We start from the raw sequence: 23,929 nt of genomic DNA, 5'->3' as shown, positions 1-23,929 counted from the left end.
AGGCTCAAAGGGATGCACACCCTAACCCTTCAGGTATGCAAAGATAAAGGGGTGACTTGAGAGCTGCTGTATGCAGACAGCTCTGCTGGCCCTAGATGCAACAGCCTTTTTGCTGTAACTCCAAATCTTCTCTGAGGGAATGTAGTGCCTGGAAAAGGCACCCAGCCTGCCCTGCCCTCTGCCTGCTGAGCTCCTTTCTACGGATGTACTGCAGCAAGGACTGTGCGAGAGACAGAACCTGCAGCCCAGATTGCCACTACAGGTTAAACTTTACTGATCTGTGTTTGTCTAACGAGGACGAAAATAGAGTTTATGACAAACTAGTAACCATAAATGTGAGTACGGTACACACACACCCAGTCTTTGGTTTCTCTGGCACCTCAGGCAAGCGCTTGGGAGCATGAGTGTGGAGGGACGCGTCCCGGCACATGGAGCACCGCTCGGTCCTCTGCTGAAGGCTCGCTCCTAAAGCAGGACAGCTGGGGTGTCCCTTAGCGCACAGCCCCGAGGCAGTGTCTTAGTTCCCTCAAGGACTCGCCTACTTTGAGAGCCTCACAACCGCCGGCGAGCGAGCCAATTCCCTCCCCAAGGCAGGGCGGCAGGGCACAGCCCTCCTGCGGGGTGCCCCGCTGAGCCTACGCCCGATGGTCCCCAAAACCCGCGGAAGAGGCACGGACCCCGCGGGACCCCCGCTCCCCTCGCCCCGGGGCTGCAGCCGGGTTTCACCCTTCCCTTACACCGCGGCCACCTGGGCGCTGCTTGTCCCTTCTGCTGCCCGGGGGGAGGAGGAGGCGACGGTAGAGGAGAACGGGGACATCTGGAGCCCCCCGGCGCCGCAGGGCGGTGGCCGCTGCGCCTCCGCCCCTGTCCGGCTCAGGCTGCCCGGGTAGCACGGCCGGGGCGGGCACGCCGCTCGCTGCGCCGCCGGCAGCGCCGATCCGAGCGGCTGCCGCCGCCCGCGAACGCTGGAGGGGGCTCTCGGCCGCCTCCTCCCGCCGGCGGCTCCCCCTCCGGGAGGGGGCAGGGTTAGGGGAGGGAGGTGCAGCCGCGGCACAGCGGCGGCGAGCGGCGTCCAGTTCCCGCTCCCCCGGTCCGCGGGCGGCAGCAGGACCGACCCCTCCGCCGCCGCCTGCCTCCCTTCTCCTCCGCGCCGGCCCGGTGGGCTCCCCCCGCTGCCAAGCCGGACATGGCGACCCTGCTCCTGCGAGCCCCTCGCTGTCCTCCTCTCCCCGCTGCTGCCGCCGCTCCTGCCGCCGCCTTCTCCTCCTCCTCCCCGCGGAGCTTTTAATGGCTCGGACCTCCGGCGGCCAAGCGCGACTGCCCCTGCACCAGCCGCAGCCAGGAGAGCCGGCAGGAGCCCGCGCCGCCCCAGCCCCGCGCACGGTAAGGGCGGCACGGCGAACAATGGGGCCGGGCGGGAGCGGCGGCGGGTGGCGCCCGCCCCGCCGGGCAGCGCGGCCGGGGCTGCGGGGCGGGCGGCGGGACCCGCCCGCGGGGCGGCCGGGGCGGGAGGCAGCCGGCGGCACCGAGCGCCGCCCCCGGCACCACCGCCCCCTCCCCGGGCGGTGACAGCCCGGCGGACACCCCGCTCGGCCCCGCGTAATCCCATTACCGCGGGTAATCCGCAGGCAGGCTCCGCGCAGAGCGGCGCCCGGACCGCCTGCCCTCCTCCGCGTCCCCGGGCTACCGCGACCGGGAGCAGTCCGGGCGGCGGCGAGGGCGGCAGCGCAGCTCCGTGCCTTTTGTTCCGCCCCGGGCTGGGACCCGGTCCCGGCGGCGGGGTGGGAGCCCTGGAGGGACGTGCGGTGCCGGGCGGAGTTGCAGGGGCGGCCCGGGGTAGGGTTTAGCACGGGCCGGCAGCGGGCGGGGAGATGCCGCTCCGGGAGGCGTGCGAGGGCAGCGCCTCCCTCCCGCCTCGGTCCGGGGCGGCCCGGCGGGGACAGGACGGGATGGGATGGGATGGGACGGGACGGGCTCCCGCTTGCCTCCGGCCAGGACCAGCACCCCGGGTTTCCAGAGTGGCTGTAGCGGCTGCAGCCGCCCGGCGCTCTCTCCATCCCTCCCTCCTCCTTCACACCAGGGGTGCGCAGAAGTGGCTCCAGCCTGGTGCCCTCGGCACCTCTGCGATCACCTTGCTCGTGTCCGAGCTGGAGAGTTCGCCGGTTTCAAATCGAGCGTTGCGTTCTCTTCGTTACGATCAGCCTCAGCCAGCCGGGAGCCGCTGGGGAAAGTTTAGAGTAAACTGCAGTTTATTTCCAGAGCGGCAGCTCATGTGCAGTAGGCCTTTGCTTTTGTGATACGGCTGCTTTCTCCCTTCTAAAAGCAGGCGTAAACTCCGTGGAGCTGATTTAAAGTTGCCGGATTTGCTTGGTCACGGGCATGAAATTACTTCATAGCGTATCTTTTTCGGTCACAGCCTTTTTACTTGGGTTACCTTCAAAGAGATTTGTCCCTCGAGAGTGGAAAGGTGATTGTTCTATAGAACAGTATCGATTAGCTGTTCTGTTATTCATACCTCTCAAGATGTTTTGACTCCTGCTCCATGTATTGCTTCCAATTCACAGCAAGCAGCTGATGTTGGAATCGAGCCGACAAAAATAAAATTCTGAAGGAGGTCGGTTAGGAAAAGCCCCAAAAGTTCTTTTTGAATTAAAATATCTCTTTCCTCTACTTTGGGATGTTTGTGCGAGAATTGTGGTATCTAGCAAATTGGTGGATCCGAGCCTTTTAGAAATGGTCCTGCTTCCCAAGAAAGTAGGAAATCCTCTTAGCCTCACGTGTGTGACCTGCCAGGGTCTCGAAACTCGAGGCTGGCTGACAGCAGAGGACAGGACAGGACGGGCCGGAGCTGTCAGCGTGCCCGCCGTGTCCCCTGGGGCTCCTCCTCACCCTGCGGGGCACATGGAGCGAGCCCCGGGCGCTCAGTGCGGCCCGGTCAGAGCTGCTCTTCCCCCTCTGCCCTGGCCTTCTCCAGGGTCACAGGGCTCCGGTGCTCAGCGAAGGGTAACAGCTCCGTGGCTCAGGGATCCCGCCAAATGTTTGTGCTTTCTAATTCAGAACTTCATTCTCTTAGATACAGTTTTGCTCCGGGATTTGGCAGACTCTCTTTCCTTCGCAAATAACAAAGATGAGGAGTTATATGTAATACATGGAATTACAATGGCTGTTTTTGAAAGCTTAGACGTGGCTGTATCAATCCAAACACAGTGCAAACTTTTTTATCCCCACTGAATTAAGTTTAAATGTAGAACTTCGGATCCCCGTGGAAGGGACAGTTGGCAGTAGGGCCAACTCGCCATCATGGGAAGAGGGTAAAAAAGCTGTATTTCTCAGCTTGTTTTTGTACTATGTTGTGCAGTCAACTAAATTACTGTTTTTATCCTTCTGCATTCTATTTTTTTAACAAACCAAACGCACTAGGGAAGTGGGCAGAATATTAAGCAAACAGTAATATGGAACTTTATAATATTAAAAGTTGGTATGAGATTGCGTAATATCTATGCTTGACTTCTATTTAATGGCTAGACTTCAAATTGGATTTTTTCCTTTTTTCCCCCCAGGTTGACACAGTTCATTAGTCATTTTGCAATCAATATCTTTAAGCATGCTGCTTGTAACTAAACTTTTTGAAATAAGATTGTAGAAGATAAATGACCTAAGGGGAAACACCACTTAAATGTGATGGTTTGAAAAAGGAAAGAGAAAGACTTGCCCTATGAGATGTGTTTCTGCATTAAAATTCAGATAGTGAATTCTGAATTTATTGAGTGATTCAGTAAATTTTCCCTGCTGATTTTTAGATTAATTTAACTTAGTAAAAAATCCAAACTTCCACTTAAAAAATTCATATATGATGCTAATTAGCAGCTCTTCTAAAAAAATACATATATAAAAATTTTTGACATTGATGAATATGAGGCTGCCAGTTCTGGCAGCTTTTTAGATTATCTATGCTTCGTGATGGAGCTTTGCAAAAGAAATGCTTCTCTGGTTTGAAATATTCTTACATTAAGCCTTTAGTTGCTCTTGGGCATGCTTTTCTTAAAGGGACTGACTGCTGTGGAGACTCCCAAACTGGGATGTGTTAGGGCATGAAGCTGGGGAAGGTGGCCCACAACCATAATGTTTTCGTAGTGTTTGCAGTGACAAGTTGGTTGTTGGGCAGAGAAGTCCCAGGGCTGACAGTGAGCTAAAGAATCGAGTGCTCATTGCCATCTGATTGCATCCCCTCAGGCTTTACAAGGTGGAAAACTGTGCAGGGAGCAATGTCGGCTGTTCCCTGCTTGTTAATGGTTGTCTGTCCGTCTATCCCCAGACTGGAATTTGAAGTGCAGGTCGGTGCTCTGACCTTGTCCTCCCCTCTGCTCCATTGGGGAAATGCAGATCTGCATCTCACTGACTGCAGTGGGAATCTGGATCCAGAACTTCCAGAGGATTGACTCAACTCATCTTTTTAAGCTTACATCCATATTTAGGAAGTATTTTTTGCAACTTAAGATTGGGTTGCAAACCCTGATTATGTACATAAATAAAGCTCTTAGTGGATGTTTTCAGCAGTTAAACCTCTGTGTTATTAATCTTGGTTAAATTCTAGTGCTGAATCAATGCATTAACATTGTACTTTTCGTGCTGCACTGTTAGTGACAGGGACTAAACTTACTGGGTTTGGTTTCTGGTTTGATTTTATTCCCCCAACTGCTTTTTCATGGTTCTTGTCTGTGCCAGTGTCCTTATTTTATATTGTCTTTTTTAGAAAAGCATGATAAAAATGCTGTTTATTGAATTTGGGTCCACCAACTTGTTCTGCTTTTTCTGTTTCTTCTTTTAGAAATTGGCATGCTTATCTTAAAAGGCCCTTTCCAGGCTTCATTTCTTGACTTTGAAAGGTTGCAGCTTGTGTATTTTCTGTCTTTATATTTTTTCATTTTTTGTGTACTTTTCTGACTGGCTAAGTAGATGGTGAAGTTTCTAGTTTACCGATGGACTGCTGAACTCAGGAGAGTAAAGGAATAGCTTGTTTTTCTGGTCATAAAGGCACAGAGGACTAATTACAGAGGTATAAAATGTCATCAGGCTCAAGTCAGCTTTGAATTTGTGCAAAATGTCAGTAAATTTGGCCTGCAGAAATGTAGGCAAATCAGACAATTAGGTCAGTCTTTATTGGTTGTGGGCATTATCTTGTTTGTCATCAATTGCAGCATGATGAGCTCTCTGACCTTGTCTGTAATGAAGTAGACTTGATTAAATATTAGGAGAAATGAAAATATGATATGCCTTTTGGGGGATTTGAGAAACAGGGGTGATCTTTTGCAACTACTTTTTTTTTTTCTTTATTGGGGAAATATAAATGGAGGAAATTGTTTCTAATGTTTTGTTGTCAGAAAGGACTTAAAGACAAAAAGAATGGTGTCTCTGTTAGCTGGTACTCAAATAAAATGAAGCTTTGTTGGTGAAGTTCAGGAAGGTGCTAAAGTTCTGGTTTCTGTTGATCTCGTGTGGGAGCTGATTTTTGTAATGTGCCCTCCAGTGTTCCGCAGTAAAGTCTGTACAGCAAAACCTGGTTTTGTGTCACTGTAAAATATGGAGAAAATAACTTTCTCAAGCCATGAAATGTGGACACTGAGGCTTACAGGAGAAGATTTTTGTACAATACACATTTGTTACTAGGCACAAGGAAAACTGGGGGGTTGGGTGATACTGTAGTGTAAGGCAGGGATGGTGTTTCCAATGTTTTCTTTCCCAGTTTATAAATCAGGTGTAGTGGTAAAAGCCCACTGGAAGGTGGGAAGCTGTGTCTCTGAGACACTGCTGCTGCTTCCCTTGTTGGTGATGCCTTGCCTGTGCTCTGCTCTGGTGCTTGCCATTAAAATCAGGTTTTTGGCTACCTTGGCATCAGTGCTGGAGGTTGCTTACCCATGGCACAAGATTTATCAAATGAGTAGCAATGTTAGCAATGACTTCAATCCCAATTTCCTTCCAAATATGCTGTCCTGAGGGAAAAGTAATGGTTTGGAGCTTGCAGGGTGACAGAATTTGCCAAAATGGAAGTGTGTTAAGAAACTATTACACTCCTGTTTGACATGTGATCCTGCAGTCTAGTAAGGCTCTCTAAATTCCTGTTTCCAGCTCTCTCGAAAAGGCAAAGTTGTGCAACCAAAGGGGATTTTCCCCTCCTCCCCTAGGTATAGGTCTCGCTAGAGCATCTATTTCTATAACACAAGGTATTTAGGTGTATAATACACAAAGTATTACAGAAATTCAGCTGCGGGAGATGTGTCACATGGACAGTTTTATCTGAGGAAAAGCTGTGACCTTCTGAACAGAGATACCAGTATCAAGTGATCCTTGCTTGAGACAACAGTGCTTGAGTGCAGGCTCTGTGCTCTGTATACAGAGGAAATATGGGATCACTGCCTCAGGAATGAGCTACTGGGGCACCTGAGCTGTCTCACACAAAACATTGCTTGGGAAGAATGCACATTTTTATAGCAGTAATAGGAGTGAGTTGGTATTGTTGGATGCTTCCTTTTCTGATCTGGGGCTGTTGCTTCTGTTGGCCACCACTGGCCTTTCTGCATCTTTCACACCTGATTACTGCAGGCCCAGTAGTTTGATCGCTGGTCACTAATAATACTGACGACTGCGTCTCCTTAATCAAGGGCCCTTATTTTCGGTCACCTGCACTGCAGGCACAGGTCAAGAAGACATTTGTCAGTGTATTCCAATAGCACAGAGTCTATCTGCTCAGTATGAGTGTGTTTAATTGGCTCCTTCTGTGCCACATCGGGCATTTTTCTGTTGGTTACGCTCTTTCAAATAATTTATTTCTTTGCCTGGATTAAGAACCTGAGCTGCAGATGTTATGTGTTCACTCTTTCAGTCTCTTGAATGTTATTTTTGGATGTGTCCCAGCCTCTGTCTCTCCACTGAACAATACCAAAGGTGTTCCACGGGGACCTTTGCTAGCCCAGCAATGGAGCACTGGCAGGCTGCTCATTAGTCTTTTATGTCTCTCCTTATCAGTTTTACTGAGAAACTCCCTATCACTTTGGTTGCACATGTTAGAATAATTAGGCTTCCTGTTCAGCAGGTTTGTGTGGCATTGATTTTGGCCTGAAAGTTCAGGGGAGGGGAAGGATACCATTAAATTATATGAAATGGCAAGTATGTCTTCTGAAGTTGCCTTTTTCCATTATGAGTTGGGTTTAAAACATATTCCTGTACAAAGAGAGGCAGAAATCCCAAGCAGATTTTAACGCTACTTATAAAGGAGGCATTGTCCTTTGCATTAATAAATCAGTGAAAATAAATCTTAAATTTCTATGAGGAAAAGAGGATGTGATGATACCATTATTCTGTTGGAACAGGGCTTCACATAATTCAGAGACTTTGGGATCACAGCAGGTATCAGACAGACCTGGAGCATTTCCCTGGCCACGCTGGTCTTCCTACGTTTAAGGGATGGGATGTAGTTTGGGGATTAAGTATTTTTTTCTGTCCATGTCTCTCTCATTTTTCCAATTATTCTGGAGTTTGCTGCTGCTTGTGGCTTACCATCAAAGTGAACTTAATTTGATTTGGTTTTATTTTGTTAATTCTCTGCAGTCTTATGATTGCAATAACAGTGATTACAGCTGAGAAGTCTCTGGCCAGCTATTGCTGTAGTGTATAGTAGCAGTGTCTTTTTCAGATTAAGGCAAAGTAGGATTTGTTTAGTTTGTCCTGCCTGAGGTTATTTTCTCAAACATCCAGGCTAAAAAGGAAGGTAAATCTCTTGTAGAAGTAAGAATCTGCAGAAATTGTGCCGTTTTTTTTCCTTTTTTTTTTTTTTTTCTCATGAGTTTACTATTTTCCAGGGAATGGTTTGTATTCAGGCACTTAAAAATACAGAAACTATTAAAGGGAGAAATGTGAAGGGTATATTCAGTTGCTGTACTTTTAAAAGAACTAAGAGTGTATGTAATTTTACGAATCAAATAGTCTCAATGCATTTTAGAAGTTAAACTTACTTTGTGTGAATATGTAAGATTAGTCTCCTTGGCTAATTTTCAGTATTTTTCCATTTGAAGACCTCAGATCCTGTCTTATCATTGTGGGAATTCCTCCTGAAAATCTCTGTTCTGCATTGTGTTTGTAAGACCTAAAGCCATTGTTTGCCTTTAACACATTAAACATTCAACAGTGCTTTTTAAACAGAGGCATCAGTTTGTGCATGTAGGAGCATCAACTGTGTGGTTATGGTGTTGTAACCTGTGTTGTTCATTAGCTGTTTGGGCTGAATCAGTTGGTGTAATGTGGCAAATAACATTGTTTAATGCTTTGGTGCAGAGTGCCATTTTTCCCTCCCGTGTCTTTTGAAATGTTGAACATGATTTTCAGTACTAGGAAAGACAAAATACTAGAAACCATTAAAAGAAATGTAAAATAAGCAAAAGGGAATGTATAACTACAGTGTGTGGCCAATGAATACTAAACTTGAAGCTAGCAGAAAATACCCTCAAAATGCCTCAATAGCAAATAAATAAATAAATAAATAAAAGACAAAGCAGATGGTGTGATAGTATTGCAGTGGAGAGAAGGGCAAGTGACTCTGCCATTTGAATGTAAAAAGGGTTTTAAAAGGCATTCTAATGAAGTGCTGCTCACAGCTCTGCTTTTAATAGTAATATTTGAACATTGAGATAAGTCACAAATGGCACAATTCCAAGGGTATAGGATCCATTTGCCTAAAACATGTGAGTCGGAAGTGAACCTCCAAGAGAAGAATTTCTAAACAGACCTGTGAGAGAGGAGAAGCTGTTGGTGGTAACTTCATGGGCCAGGCTTTTCCATCTCATTATCTTTTTTCATATTGTTTACAATTAAGGCTTGAATGGTAGTGCTGTGCCTTTGTTTCTGAGTGTTCTCTGCACCTCAGTAAACTGGTAGGCAACTTCAGCCATGCTAGGCAAACAATGGAGCTTAATTAAAAACTAAGCGGTGGATGGAGGAGAGACTCAAATTGCTGCAGCTGCTGCTGGAGGTCACTGCTTTGCCTGCCAGCTGTCCCTTCAGCACGTGTGTGGCTGGTGCTCACACAGGTACTGCTTTGGAGCAAATGCAGCCTATGCCATCTCATTAGCAGGGAGTAATTCTGACAGTGTCAGGAGAGAGGTTGGGAAGTCTGGCAGGGCAGGGGGTGTGTGGTGGGGCCAGCCATGCAGCCTCTGGCTTTTCACCGTGCAGGGAAGAGTACCACTTGGGTGGAAACCAATTTTTATTTGCTCTGTTTGGTCACCACACGTGATGAGAGCCACTTTTACATAGTGGCTCTCAGGGGGAGGAAATAAACCTAGCACTTATGAAGCCTGTGAAAGTGAAATTTCAGAAAGTGAAATCTTTATCAAAAAGCTTGCCCATATTGACATCAAGTGCAATTTTCCACAGTTATCTGGGAATGCTTCCTGTAGCCAGGCAGTAGTGTGCCTTTATCTAATGAAGTGCTGAAGTGATGATGCAAGAGCAGGATATCTGCATGGTTTATAACTCCAGCTGTCCAGCTTTTAAAATGCAAATCAAGAACTATTTCAGATTCTGAACCAAGAAATTATCCATTGGGCAATGCCCTGGACTCAAGCATTTCTCCCTTAATTTTGTGTGCAGTGGCTGCACACCAAGGCACCAGAGGAATCATTGGAGCAGTTTCTAGTTGTAATAACGCTTCAAGGATCATTTGAAGCAGTGGACAAGCAAATGGCACTTGATGGTAGCTCTCTGCTTGAGAAAACCCGACACAGGGAAGCCATTCCTGTCCTCCTGAATGAAGAGAAAGTACATGATGGAGGTGAGCTAGGGACTAATAGCAGCATGCTGCAAGTGTATGACTGAAAAATAGATCACCCTTGTGATGGAGTAGAGTGTGTGTATGTTTTTCTACATCTGATGAGAAGAGTGAGCTCAGAGAAATTTTTCTTTTCTGGAACCAGGATGTGTAGACTTTTCATTTCATCTGCTTTAAAAAAAACCCTAACAAACCCAACAATATATTCAAGAAAATTCAGACATATATGAAAGCATTAATACTGAAGGCAATATTGTTCTTATTTGGGTATTTGCTAGGGTTGTTTGACTCCCTTAAATCTGTTGGTGGAATTTCTTCGGGCAGTACATAAAACTATTAAATTTTCTTTCAAAGTTCTTTTCCTTAAAAGTGAGAATAATGTTTGAACATACATGAATTATGTTATTATTTGAAATATTTAAAGCGGAAAATAGGTGATACAGCAAGAACAACTAATACAGAAAGAATAAGCTGTTGAGAGCTGGAGTAGTTAGCTGTAGAGATGGTGAGCTGTTTGAGCATGTACCACAATAGATGGATATAAGTAACAGAACTACATTTTTGCCTCCCTGTGTCGTGTAAAGAAAATAACAGAGCTAGGTATGCCGCTTCATCTTTGTATTTGAATTTTCTGCAAGATCAGTATGATATAAGGATATTTATAGCTCCAGGGTGAGATAATGTTTGTCATTCAAGAAAGCTCAAAAAATTTTGATTCTGATGTAAGCATAATTCAGTTGAAAAAATTCTGAGGAAGGGTCTGTATCGTACTTTCCTGCCTGCTTTTGTCAAAACAAAATGCCTCCTCTAACCTGAACAAAGTTCTTTCCACTTAAAAGCACCCCAGGATTGGAACTGAGGCTTGGATGTATACCATGAAGGGAAAATGGTAGCTATACCTCTAAGAAATGTCTATAGAAAAATGTAAAATGTGTATAGAAGTTTTAAAGCCTTGTATCTGTGGCAGTTTTGGGCTAACCTTAGAGAAGGAAGAATTTCAGAAAAAAGGTGATCTGAGAATGGTTCCAGCTTGACAAGGAAAATGTGATTTGGAGACATGGAAGAGAAAATTAATCAGAATAATAGTTCTAGCTCTTACTAGGAGATTGAGTCTATTAATGAAATTAATATCTGACAATTAATTATAAAACCAACCTAATGATATATGTATATATCAGGACCTTGGAGGATGTTTTAAAATCTGCAGGTAACTCCAGGATTTTTCTACAGAGAAGTTTCCAGGAGTGGAATAAGAATATCTGCTTTTGTTTTCTCATGGAATATTTGTATTGCAGTAAGCCGACCCACTTCACTCCTGTGCATATGTTTCCTGTTGCAATCAAGTGACAGCTTGACTCAACTCAGAAAAGGCTGAAATGCCCAAGAGCTGGATTGTACTGAATCAGCTGGGTAAAAGTTTCCTCAAGTCTTTTGGCAGTATCTGACTTTCGTGAAATAAAATACGCTGCAGCAGTTTCTGGTTTGTATGAATGTATGTTAACCAGTGAATGAGTTTATCCTAAGCATTAACTTGCTTGTTTATGGCAAACACTGGAATAGCCCAGTTTTTTCAATAGACTTCCAGGTTAAATTTAACTGTAATTTTGTCAGGAGAACAAGCTAGTCTGGTCGCTTTTGAATTGTGCTTTAAAGAAAGTTTCATAACTCCTTCTTTTGTATTCCTCCAGTAAGGCCTGATCCTTTTTTTGTCTACAAAGTTTAAAGCTTGAGGGAACAATAAAGACTCAAATCAATTGGAAGTAATTGCAGCTAGATCATCAGCATAGTTTTGTTTAATTTACAGTGTTTATTTAATGCTCTCCTGTTGAGGAAGTTTAATCAAATTGCTCGTGCTCTGGAGGACTGCAGAGAGCAATAGCAACAGCCCAGGTGCTTGTTTTGAGGGCTCTGTCTTACATATATTCATACACACACACATATATATTTGTGTTTGAGAAACAAAGATTTTTAGTATCTGGTGCAGTGACTGGAGTGGTTCCTCTGTAGCTGAGCATGGGGACACAGGGGTCCCACTTGGCTGGGTGCTTTCCCAGTGGTGCCAGTCTTGTCTTCCATGGATGCTCTTAAAGAACCAAGAGAGAGGAGCTGTGCTTTTAGGTTGGAGTCACACAACAACATAGGTGAAAAGAGTACTTGAAAGGCAGCGAATAAGATTGTGTTTGTAGCATGTCTGCTATTTTGGAATAGACTTTGGAATAGTCTTTAGAAGCTCTTGGCTCTGTGATTATTGTTTGTACTTCTTGTTTAATTGTGCTGGGTGCTCATCTGCCCTCTTTGAGGACTGTGGTGTGCCTGGTGCAATATTTCACTGTGCAGGGCTGGAGTCCTTAACCCTCATGTCTGAGAGTGTCTGTACTGTGGGACAGCCTCAGTTTTCTTCAGGGAACAACTTGTGATTGGGACAGTTGAAAAGCAAAAGTCTTGACCTTTGAATGCGTGGAATGTCATGGGGGATTATCCTTACCCAGTATGCAATTAGTTCACGTTAGAGGGAAAAGCAGTAACCCATTTCTTTGTGCCAGTTTCTTTTGTCTACCCTTTATTTCCCCTTCTTCCCCCTCCATGAAATTCCCATATGCATAGACTCTTAGTGTTTTAGCAGTATTTATGGTTTTGTTTTTTTTTTTTTTTTTGTCTGATTCATTAATAAGGCTGAATTTCTTTCAGGATAAAAGAAAAGCATGATGTAAACTGGGGTTCTGTGACTCTGTTTCTGTACATCATGTGTGCTGCTGTTGTCATACCTGGGAAGAACAATTCTTGTTGTCTCAGTTTTAAAAACAGTTAATTAAAAAAAAAAAAACCCAACCAAAACCAACCATACTGTTGCCATTGCAAGGCTGATTAGGGAGATGTATTTGATCACTAGAAATTAATGAATCTATGGCTTTTCTACTATAAATAGAGGGAGAAGAGTCTGCAATCTGAGTAATTCCTTTAGTGAAGGTGGGAGGTTACTGATGCTACTTTTGTCAGGCTTTCAGGTAGTAAGGATTAGGTGGTATTCTCCAAACCTGGCTATACTGATTATTTGTTCAGTATTTACTTGTTTTCCTTCTTGAATTCTATTCATGTTTTTATTTCTCACCTCCTTTTTTTAAATGCAGTTAGTATCTGTGATAGCATTCTATCATATTTGTCCATAATATCCATAGTATTCATCTTTTCCATTGATAAGGTAAATGTAATGGAAAGACACACTGTGTATGTTTTTTAAAGTTTCAGTAAGCTTATAGCCAAAACTGTTTCTGGCATAGAGTCCTGGAACTTGTTAGCTGTTTGTTTATATCTTCAACAAAAGTGTAAGTATGTAAGTTTTGAGTAATACTGTTTTTCCATTAGTCCTGCAGGTTTCTTAACAATACGGAATGAATTCTCAGCCTTGGAGGCTCATCTGGCATTTTGATGGCCCAATAAAACTTCAGCTTTTTGGCATGAAGCCTTTAAATGTAACAGATCTTGTGTATGATTGGTGTGATTCAGATTGCAAATGGCATGCCCAGATTTTGACAGTTATCTTAATGGATGTTTTAAAGGTTTTTCTTTTCTCCCCTGTGGCTGAATACAGTCAGTTAAAATTTTTCTTTGTCATCATCACAAGATTCAAGTTGTTTTTTTTTTTATATTCTGTTCTTTGTCTTGTAAGTTCTACATACATTTTGTTCTGTAAGTACAATAAAAAAATGCACTGATTTTGAGACAGTTACCAGCTGTTAAAAGAATGACTATTAATGATCTGATTTATCTAGATATTTATTTCATTCAGTAGTTTTTACGCAAAGAGAAATAATCTCTTTTTCTTTTCCCGTGGATTTACAACTCAGTATATTTTTCTGTCATTTAACATATGAGACACGTTGATCAATAAACACTTACCTTTTACTCTGTAATGGACAGGCCCTTGCATTCTGACTGGCAATGACCCTTGATGTTACCTGCTTAATTTTTGTTCAGTGATTTGTAGGATGAGCTTCCTGTTGTTTCCATTGCCTGCAAAGCTGTACTTTCAGTGATTGACAAAAGGACAAGTTTTTGGTAACTACAGGCTTGAGCAAGTGTTAATAAGAATCTTGGCAGCAGTCTTTTCTGTATCCATAATCTGATTCAAGGGTGCTCCCTATAAGGACTCAAGTTTTTGTTCAGGCATCTTTCAGATACCTTAAATACCACTACTTCCATTAAAAGGAAAACTACTTCGTAGTTTATGATCTTACTGTTGGAGGTTTTTCCTTCGCTAAACTGGTCTGTTTAAAACTGCTCTAGTTCTTCCTGAATCTTTAAACTTCCCATTCAGCTTGCATACCACATCCCTTACATGCTCCCACACTTCATTATTCTGCAGACAGTTTGCTCCCTTGCTGCTCAGCTGTGTCAATCTCCTCCGTTCCCTGGGAAGCTTTTTCTCTGGCCTAGGGTGTCCATTTCTAGAACAGGGAGTTGTTTCCTGTGGGACAGAGCACTTCAGGAGTACTCACTGTGTAGGGATTTATCTTCCTGGCAGCTGGCTTTCCAGAAAGATCATGAATAACCTGCTTACTGGACCACTGGCATTAGATCTCTCAGTCTCTTTTCTGAATTTTAATAATTTTTATCAAACTGCTGTCTTCCTTATACAGGAAATATTAAATGCATTTGTTTTCTTGAAGTGTAATTACTCATTATTTTTAGCCGAGCTGAAGCAGTTTGTGATTAATAACCTCAAGGTTCCCTTTTGTTACCATATGCTTAGTCATTTTATCTGTGTTAGTAAGGCATGATGACCTATTTTGGTTAGTGTGTCTGGGTTTTGAGCTGCAGGATGATAGCAGAAGCATATCTTGGATTTTCTTGGGTATGCTAGAGACAAAACAGGGGAGTAAAATACCAAAAATGTTAGTTGAGCATGATTCTGTTCTGTAAGATGTTAGAAGCCTGTTAGACTATGAAAGCTTTAAAGTGTCACCCTTGTTTTTAAAAACTGTCTTTAATAAGGAGTTCATTTATATACTGCACATAATTCTAAAACCCTTGAAGCAAGCCTGACTTTACTACAGGAATTCAGTAAGGTGTCACTGTTCTTTATATCCATTAACAGAGATTCTCTGCTTCCTGGCAGTACTGAGTTACTGAGACAGCCACTAATTTTTTTTTTTATTATTATTAGATGAATGCAACTTTGAGGCTCCTTAGTGAATGAATCCATTAAGAGAGGTGCCTGAAGGGTATCTTATTTGTGCAGAACATGCAAAAAGTCAGAGTCACTTTGCAGGCTGAGGGCTGTGGTAACATACTATTTATTTCCCTTAAAGCAATATTGCATTTGGCTACTCTTCTGGTTCTTCATGCTTAGAATTTACTAATTGGAGGAAAAAGACTTTAAAAGGATTGAATAATCATACCCATGCTTTGTCTTCCATTAATTATTTTTTCCTTAACTTACGAGACCGATTAGCTTTATAGGTAGTTGGTTTTTATCCATTTCCCTGTGTTACCGACTTCAGAGAGGTGAGAACCAAACCATAAGCCTCCTAAATTGTACACATAGTATTCCCTAACTGTGTACTAGCTAGTCCTAGTAATTGCAAGACTCACACTTCGTTGTAAGAAGAATGAAAATGTCAAGTTCGTGACTGTGTGCCTGCTTTGTTTTGTAACAGCCTTAGTGCTTTTTCTGGAAGTTTCATTGAAAATTGAATTGGTGAACAAAGAAGTGTAATTCACTTAGAGGCTGAACTTTGTGAGGCAATGGAACAGGAAAAATTGCATGAGCTTGGTAAATGGGGATGAAACCCAGGATCCATCAGACCAAGCCCAGGGAGATAATGTGAGTGGTGAAACTACAGGGTTTGGCCTTGAGCACAGCTGATAACTGAAGGGTAGGAACAGTTTATCTGCTCTCCATGGCATGCTCCTGCTGGCCTTGGTACATTCCATATGCTGAGAACAGTGTGGTTCTCCTAAGCATGCCAGAGATGATCCAGGGTAATCTTTTTGAGAGAAAGGGAGAATTAGGGCTTGTGAGACACCAGCATATAGTGTTCATGTGGCATTTTTCTTTACATTTTTATTTTTTGCCTATATCTGTTGTCCCTTACTGCAAAGATGAAGTGTGTTGGTAGTTTTTCAGTACTTTTACACAGTTTCTGAGCAAAAGGAGGTCTAGTTCTGTAATCTCTTAGCAGCAAGTAAAGTTTATCAAAATTACTGCAAGGCTAGACATCAGTCTGGTTTGTATTTAGAGTCTATTTTAATATAGCGAAGACTTCAGGTCCTTTATAGTGTGAACCTTTTATTCTACATATGACCTGCTGTATGCAGCTTGGCTGCTTGCACACCTTCCAGGGTTTTGTCACACCTCCTGTGAAGAGTCAGCCTGAACTGGTCAGTTCAGACTTGCAGTTGGTACCACAATCATTGTTTCCTCCTTGGTACAGTTCCATAAGCACTTGAAAAATTGATATAAATTGCCTCAATACAGTCTTCCCTTGATTTCCCAGAAACATCACTTTTTCCAGGCAGAAATACTCCAGGTGGCATTTCTTGGAGGGGCATGAAGAAGAGCTTCCATGCCTCTCTTTAGGTAAATGGGCTCTCTGCCAACACCTGCTATTCTCTGCTTTATTCCTGGATAATCATCTCCGTGTTCCAGCATTCTTACTATTTTTGCAGAGTTGGGAGGAAATGAGGATTATGTGCATTAAAGCTTGAAGCATACAAAGAATGCCAGGTATCTAACTGAAGACATCACACAAATTAGGTGTCTCACAAGCTTGGTGGCTTTTAGATAATTAAGGAACATCTTGGTATTTCAGTAAATTTGAATATTAGTGAATTGAAAAATTAATTATGGTCCTGAAATCTTGATCTCTCTATTGTATAATCAGTCATTCTGTTTTAAATAACAGTCTTGTTCATGGTAAAGTTTTGTGGTTCTTTTTTTTTCCCTGAGGCATTTTTAGAGCTGACTTTTAAGGCATTTTAGTGATTTAAGTTTAGTTCCTTCCAAGTGCTGTAGTAAAATTGGGATTTTGGTATAAAGAAATGATCCTCTGATTATTTCTAAGACAAAAGGTAAGAGCAGGAAGTGTAAACAAGACGATACAACACTAAAAAAGTGTGTAAATGTTGTTTAACCTACTGGTTGTGGAAAAAGAGATATTGAAGTAAAGGTAAACACTGTATTTAATTGCAAATGAATCTTTGAGATTTATCAATGGATGGAAATGGATTTCTACAGGAAATGGCAACAGCAATTTTAATGTAAGGTTTTGATTTTACCTAATGTCATTAGTTTTCAATAATGAATTATGTCATCTGTTTCTTTCCTTTGAATCAATAAAAATATCTAAAAATACTTAAAAAGATAGTCTTATGCTGTCTTTTTTAAAACTTTCTTTGACTTGACCAAGTTTCATTTGCAGCTAGTAGAGCATATATGAAGTCATGGAGAGGAGTGGAAAGGAATACTGCCAAGGCACAGACTACAACATAACATTACCTTTCTTAACTGATGAAGGACACTTGCTTAAAAAGTTTGATAGTTTTTGGTTTGTTTTTGTGGAGTGGTTTTGTTTGTTTGGGTTTTGGTGTTTTTTGTTATTACATGTGTTTCGCTGCAGAAAAATAACCAGTTCTTTCCAAGCAAGGCTCATGATACTACTGCTACTAGTCCTAGTGTGGAAAGTTCAGCATTTTATGAGATGTATGAGTCTCAGATACACTTTCAATATGCTTGTCTCTGAGAGGTTTTCACATCATTTTCCCCTGCAGACTGCTTTGTGCATGGCTGGTTGTGTATTCAGAAGAGACTTGTCCCCTACACGTGGGAACTTGAATTTCCTGCCATTTCACATGTTGGGGGGAGAATGAAATAATCTACAAGCAGATTCTCCTCCCAACCACAATTCCTGGAAACTGTATGCTGTTGTGGGCATGTTTATTTTCTGCTTTTCTTCCTTGCTGTGATAATCTCAGCCTTTTGAGGAAGGGAGCAGACAGTTTATTTAAAAACCTGTGACAGCAAAATGTCATTTACATAAGCAACAGTAGATGCCTTCATGCTTCTGAACTCTCTTTTCCTTTGCAGAGACTAGGAAGATTTTTTTATGAGTCTAATCAAAGGATACCCTGTAATGTTAGAGATGCTTCTTCAGAAAGGCAAGACTGCAAACTCAAACATTTTCACATATGCATAAAGAAGGGCTGTTGTACTTGAGCTTTCCTTTTCAGAGTGATCAGGAGCTCAGTCCAGTGCTCAGATGCCACTTTTGTTTGTAGTCCAAGGCTGTTTTGCCTTCAGATCTTAGTGAAGTTGGAGGATAAAGAAATGTTCTTGGTGATGTGATGGGCCTTTGCAGTGCTTTTTCATGCCCTTCTTCTCCTCCCTTCACCCAGCTGCTTCCCTTGTGGTTACAGCCAGGCATTATCTTTACCTTACTGAGACCTTTGTAGTTTTTGGTTGGATACCACTTGATACTTGTTTCCATTTCTTTGTAGGGCTTTTTTGAAAAATACAAGGATCATAAGCTGCTGAAATTGGAAACATGAAAGCAATCTCAGGTGGTGAAAAAAAACCAAGATGGATTAATGTATTTTAAGAATAGCTTCAAAGGATTTGTAATACAGACAAGTTTGTTAAGGCTGATTTCTGATTATATGTTTTGTACAGAAGGAGAAGAGTTAATGCTGAAAGCATAAGAACATGGAACAATGTAATAGTGGCCTGAGAGGGAAAAGCTGTCTTCCTTTTGTAAGATAGTTTTCAAATATCTTCTGTTTGGACTAAACAGTTGACCACACTAATGAGGTCTGTTTTTCCTGAAGGTGTTATGCTTGCCATAAAAGTCCCAGGTGGTGGCATGACGGAATCAACATGATTCTGGGTGTGTATAGGAAAGTACAGGTCACACATTCTAATGGCCTGTTTCTGTCCTGTTTGACTGGTTGCCTAAAAGTGGCTCCAGAATAAAATTTACCTGCTGCTAAATGATATGGAGTCATATATTCTGATGTGTATCTAGCACTGGTAACTTAAAGAGTAGTACTAGTGAAACATTCATGGAGACATGCCTCATTTTGTTCATTTGAAAACAAAGCAATGCTGTTTTTATTTAAGAAATAATCTCAGGATTACAGGGAGTTCAGAGTTATGCAAAGAGAAATGAGGTACAAAGAACTAGACTAGAGCTGTAGCCGAAACACTTTTATGGTTTTGCATAATCTCTAGATAAGGCAGTGTCATGGGAATACAGTGTCACCAGAAGAGGTAGGGAAGCCGTTGTGTGATGTTGATGCTCTTGGATGGAGCTGCACTTTGGTGAGGTAAGTGGCACTCTTTCGAAATCACAGTGGAGAAGTAGGAGTGAGTCACTGAATCAGTTGTTTTAGTGCCAGTATTGAAATTTCTGGGATAATCACTGAGTGGATACAAGTAAGCCCAAGAACATGCTAAAATAAGCAGTAACAGACTTACTGTCATGTGACAAGTGGTGCTAATATCTCCATGAAGAGTTGACCTCTTCACGGAGCAGCATGAGGCATGTTGGTGGCTGAGATGTGTTGTTTAACTAGCATCTCAGATGTGTTCCATGTCATGCCTGAGTTATTGTTAGTGTTATCTTTGATGCAGAAAGGAAAATGTGGGCAGTTGTTCCATGGCAAGCCTATCATGGGAGCCAATAGGGACCAACTGTGGTTTTATGTGGTTCACATAACCAGTGCTGTTCAGCTGAGCCTGGACAGTGGATGAAGGGGATCTCCAGTCCCCCTGGATTCGAATGGTTTGTGCAGAACAGGAAAGCCACCAAACACTGGAGAATTATGGGGCAGCTGAAATGGCAGCCCAGTACAGTCTTGGAACAGATTAGTTTATTGGTTGGGCTTTGATTTTTTTTAGTTTTTGTTTTTTAAGTTCTGTGTTCCTCCATGCGGAACATAAAAGCGTAAGAGGTGGTGTGTGAAAGCAGAGCAAGAATGCACAAAGCAAGAGAGAGATTGTTGATCAGGCTGCTATCTGGAAAAAGATTTCAAGTTGGGAATTTCTGTATGACTGATTCCTCCCTCCCAAGGGAAAGATTTTCTCTGGGTTTCAGCCCAGTTTCTCCCAAGAGAAATAACATGCATAAGGTCTAAATATTTTCTAGTTACTTGAGCTAAAAATGCGTGGTGGTACTAAAAAATGTGAATTCACTTCTCACTGGAAGCTTTGCTTAGTATTTCTGCAAAGGAACCGAAGTTTATATACTTTATTTTAAGGCACTTTTATCTACAGGTGAGAAATGTAACAGGGTAGCTGCTCAGCACAAACTATAATTGTGTTTATTATGTGGTGGGTAAGGCTGTGCAAGTGGGCAAATATCTCATCTTAGGAGTGGGTGCATAAATCTGTTAGTGCCTCATAAATCTCAAGAGGTCATTTTCTTGACATCTCACAGATTCATAGTTTCCCTGACAGCCATTTTAGGGAGGAGAGCTACAGGCATGGCAGGGGCCATGAACGTAGAACAAGCTTTAATGGTGTTTTGTAGTGCCTTCTGTTTCTGAATCCCTGCAGAAGTAGAGTGGCCTCTTTCTTCTTCCTCCTTTATCTTCCTCGTGCCATTATGCTACTGATTTTTGGGAACTGTGCAACTTCTCAAATGACTTTCAAATTCACCAGCGCAGCATTGTAATTGAGCTCAGCCACCTGAAATGGGGAACAGAAGCTCATCTTGTATAACTCAGCTCTAATGAGGTTTTTAAAAAGTACCAGACCACAAAACAGAAGTAGGTTAATCTGATTGTTCGATGTAGGCAAAATTACAGACTTTCTACACCTAACCCAGTCCAGAAACATGTAGCATAGTTGTGTTCAAGTAAGAGGAACATGGTAAACAATTGCAGCTCTCTGATAGGAAACAAATCTCTGTCTGACTTGTGGCTTCAGCAGGTGTTCTGCAAGCCTGAAGCTGTGGGAAAGTGCATGTTCCCTCTCAAAAGATGGAGTTTCCCAGCACTGCACATCTTGCTGAAGCTTCCTGGGCCTGTAACATGGGATTAAGCCCTGATATTTCCAGGCAGAGGTCTGGCTTAGCCCAGCATTCCACCTCTAGTAATAGTCAGTAGTAATGGTTATGGGAAAAAGTATTAGTAAAATCAGTGATCCCTCCCAGCTTTTGGCCAGCTGTAGTTCAAGGACTTTGAGCAAGAAAGTCATGTTTGCTCCTTTGTTTAACAATCCTTGACAGGCTTTCTGTTGTGAATATATCTAACTATGTATTCATCTATTTTAAATTTTTGCCTTCATAACATCCTGTGACAATGGGTTCTGCTATTGATTGTGGCATGGAAAAAGTACCTCCTTTTCCTCTTGTTTTTAAACAAGCGGCCCGATAAATTCATATTATACTGCCTAATTGATTTATTCCGAGACATGATTTTCTATTTGCTTTCTCTGAAATACCATTCATGGTTTTATGTCTGTCATTTTATCCATCTTTCCTCCCAATCTAAATGCACTTGCTTGCTTAGTTCTCCTTAGGTTAAAGTTGCTTCAGACCTCCCATTGTTGTCACTCTTTGAATCTTTTCTTGTTCTGCAGAATGTTTCTCTGAAAATTGCTCAGTGCAGCAGGCATAGGTGCAGAGCTACTGTGGTGTTGTCTGTCAGGTATCCCTGAGCTGTTCACTCCTGGTGTTCCCTTTGCTCTCCCAACCAGCACTGAACTTTGTCATGTGTGGGTGTGTAGTTTCTGACTTTAATTAAATTGCTGTGATTCCAAGGTTTCCATTCACTATATTGGCTGTTACTTTGTGGTGTGTGTGAATAAATACCTGACAAATCTATCTGCGGCTCAGCACAGTCAGTTTATAATTTTGCTGCTTGCTCCATTTTTCACATAAATAATGAATATATTGAGTATCACAAATGCAAAACCAGGGCTCTTGTGAAAATTTGCTATATGTTCCTGTGCTGTTTCTTTTAATCTAACAAATCGTTAATTCACAGGAGGACCTTCCATTTTATCCCATGACAGTTCAATTTCTTTAAAAGCCTGTGGTGAGAGACATTGTCAAAGGTTTGTTAGAGATCCAAGCATGCTGTATGTATCATACATACCACATTTATTGGTATATGTCATGGCAAGTTTGTGGAACAAGTCATGCCATGATGACCTTCGTCTATCATCCTTATTTGCATACCTGCTAATCTGTTCTACAGTTTCTTCCAACTTTCTCAATGTAGAAGTGAGCACATCTTTCTGCCTCAGTCCTAGTTTGTGTTGGCTTAAGCAGGTCCAGAAGCCATAGCAATAATGATATATAGATGATAGACAGATAGATAGATAGATAAAAATTGGCATTTATTGCACGAATTATTTGCATGGATAGTGTAGTTAAATGTAATTGTTTACAGTTCTTATCACAGAACAAATCTCTGTTTCAATTAAAAAACTTACACAAATGGGCCTTTCCAAATATTTGCATTGAAAATGGATTTATTTAGTATACTAATGTAAACTGTTCTGTTTTGGATTGTATTCATAACAGGATTTAAATGCAACTCTTCAAATGTATATGACATGAATAGAATTTGGGATCAGAATTAAGGGGAATATGTTTATTGTTCAGAAGAGTTATTATGTGATTTTGAAGCAGTTCACAATCCAATGTTTCCTATTAATTCCTGCCATTTGATCTTCAGTATTTGTAACCAAGATTCCCAGTCATGCAAGCTCTGTTTTTGATGAGGATCAGACTTACCCTGCCATGCCTTTAATGGCTTTCTGGCTGTTTTACTGCTTTTTACTCCCTATAAAGAAAGAGGTAATTCATTGTTCTAGTCTTACAATTCTTGAGATGATACAGCACTGCTCTTCTCTTTCTCTTTTACCTACTTAATTTCCCCTTTTTTCTGTCTATGTATGTGGTTATTTTTTGTTGTTCTTCAGTTTGTGTGTGTGTGTCCCCATGGTTTTCCTTAATTGCTTTTTGCTCTGACTGCAGGATCCTGGCTTCTGTGTGTGTGAGGTTTGTGCAACCATTTTTATCTAGATTCTGCCTTTTTCAGTGGCTCCTGAATCAACTTCCCTCCCCTGAATCAATTGAGGTAATGTGGCGTGGTGTTGCTTAGCAATGCTGGAAGCTGATACCGCCTGGGTGATGTGTGTGCTGTAACAGCACCGAGCAGAAGAGACTACCTGTCCTCTGTGGAGTGTGCAGAGAAGAAATCTTGCATTTTCTAATGTTTTCAGCATTCTTACCTTTATGTGTTTGGGTGGGGCTTTTTTCCCTTTAATGTTGCCAAGTAACAGTTTTATGGGCTTAGAGATGTTCCTCCCCCCTTCTTCCTGATACATGCAGAAAACTTGATAGCATGTAGAATCAAAATATAATTGGGATGCCAGTCTTTAAAGAACTGGGTATCTAATTAACTGTCTTGAGATAGGTATGTTTTCTGTCTTCCTCCCCCACATATCAAGTAAAGCTGTTGTGAAGGCAGAGCTGAGCTTGTAGGATGTTTCAGTCCTCCAAAGCAGCATAGATTGGCAGCCAATCTGGTGTGCATGGCAGAGGATTAAAAACCAGGATGAATTTAATACCACCAACCTCATAAGAATATACAATGAGCTATTTCAGCAGCAGATGTAAAGGTGTTAATGGAAGTTATTATCTCTGAATTATTTTGTTAAGATTGTTGAAATCTCTAAATTTTCAGTTGTGGGTAGATTTTTTTCTCTCATTTAAAAGGTAAAAGAGCAAAGTATTGTTTCTTCCAGCTTTCTTGTTTTGTTGTTTTTTTCACAAAGCCACAGGAGTATACATTAAAAAAAAATTAAACTATCTGTTTGTTTTCTTTTTTTCCTTTCTTTTTAATAAGAAGCGCTAGAAATATACATATATAGGAATCCAGTATCCATGAGGCACATTTTTACCAGGTGGTTGCTCTCATTTTTACACAACATTGAATAGCATAGGAGATACCCCCATGTTTAAGTTGTAGGGCAGGATAACTGTGAAGATGTTATCTTCCTCTTTTAAAACAACCAGAATACTAACCAAAGTTTTTACCTTCAATCCTGGGTGGAAGACAGAGAGGATGTTGTCCATCACTGTGGCAGGAGTGAGGACC

The 23,929-nt window shown here is 42.1% G+C and overlaps 1 protein-coding gene across 5 annotated transcripts in view; it reads left to right on the top strand.

Moving 5' to 3' along the window:
• The first annotated feature begins 1,079 nt into the window (after positions 1 to 1,079).
• Positions 1,080 to 23,929, top strand: part of FARP1 (FERM, ARH/RhoGEF and pleckstrin domain protein 1) — a 202,440-nt gene continuing 179,590 nt past the window's right edge. For 2 of the 5 annotated variants that reach the window (XM_085057394.1, XM_085057391.1), the window contains exon 1: positions 1,083 to 1,383. The gene's annotated coding sequence lies outside the window, so the exon portion shown is untranslated. Of the gene's footprint in view, positions 1,384 to 2,448; positions 2,468 to 23,929 lie in introns of those variants that run through there. The other 3 variants (XM_085057395.1, XM_085057393.1, XM_085057392.1) reach the window with 3 other exon arrangements.

The sequence above is a fragment of the Lichenostomus cassidix genome, chromosome 1 (genome assembly GCF_008360975.1).
Source record: "Lichenostomus cassidix isolate B80296 chromosome 1, HeHo_3.0, whole genome shotgun sequence".
Lineage (NCBI taxonomy): Eukaryota > Metazoa > Chordata > Aves > Passeriformes > Meliphagidae > Lichenostomus > Lichenostomus cassidix.
This window is presented reverse-complemented; position numbering and strand designations above follow the sequence as displayed.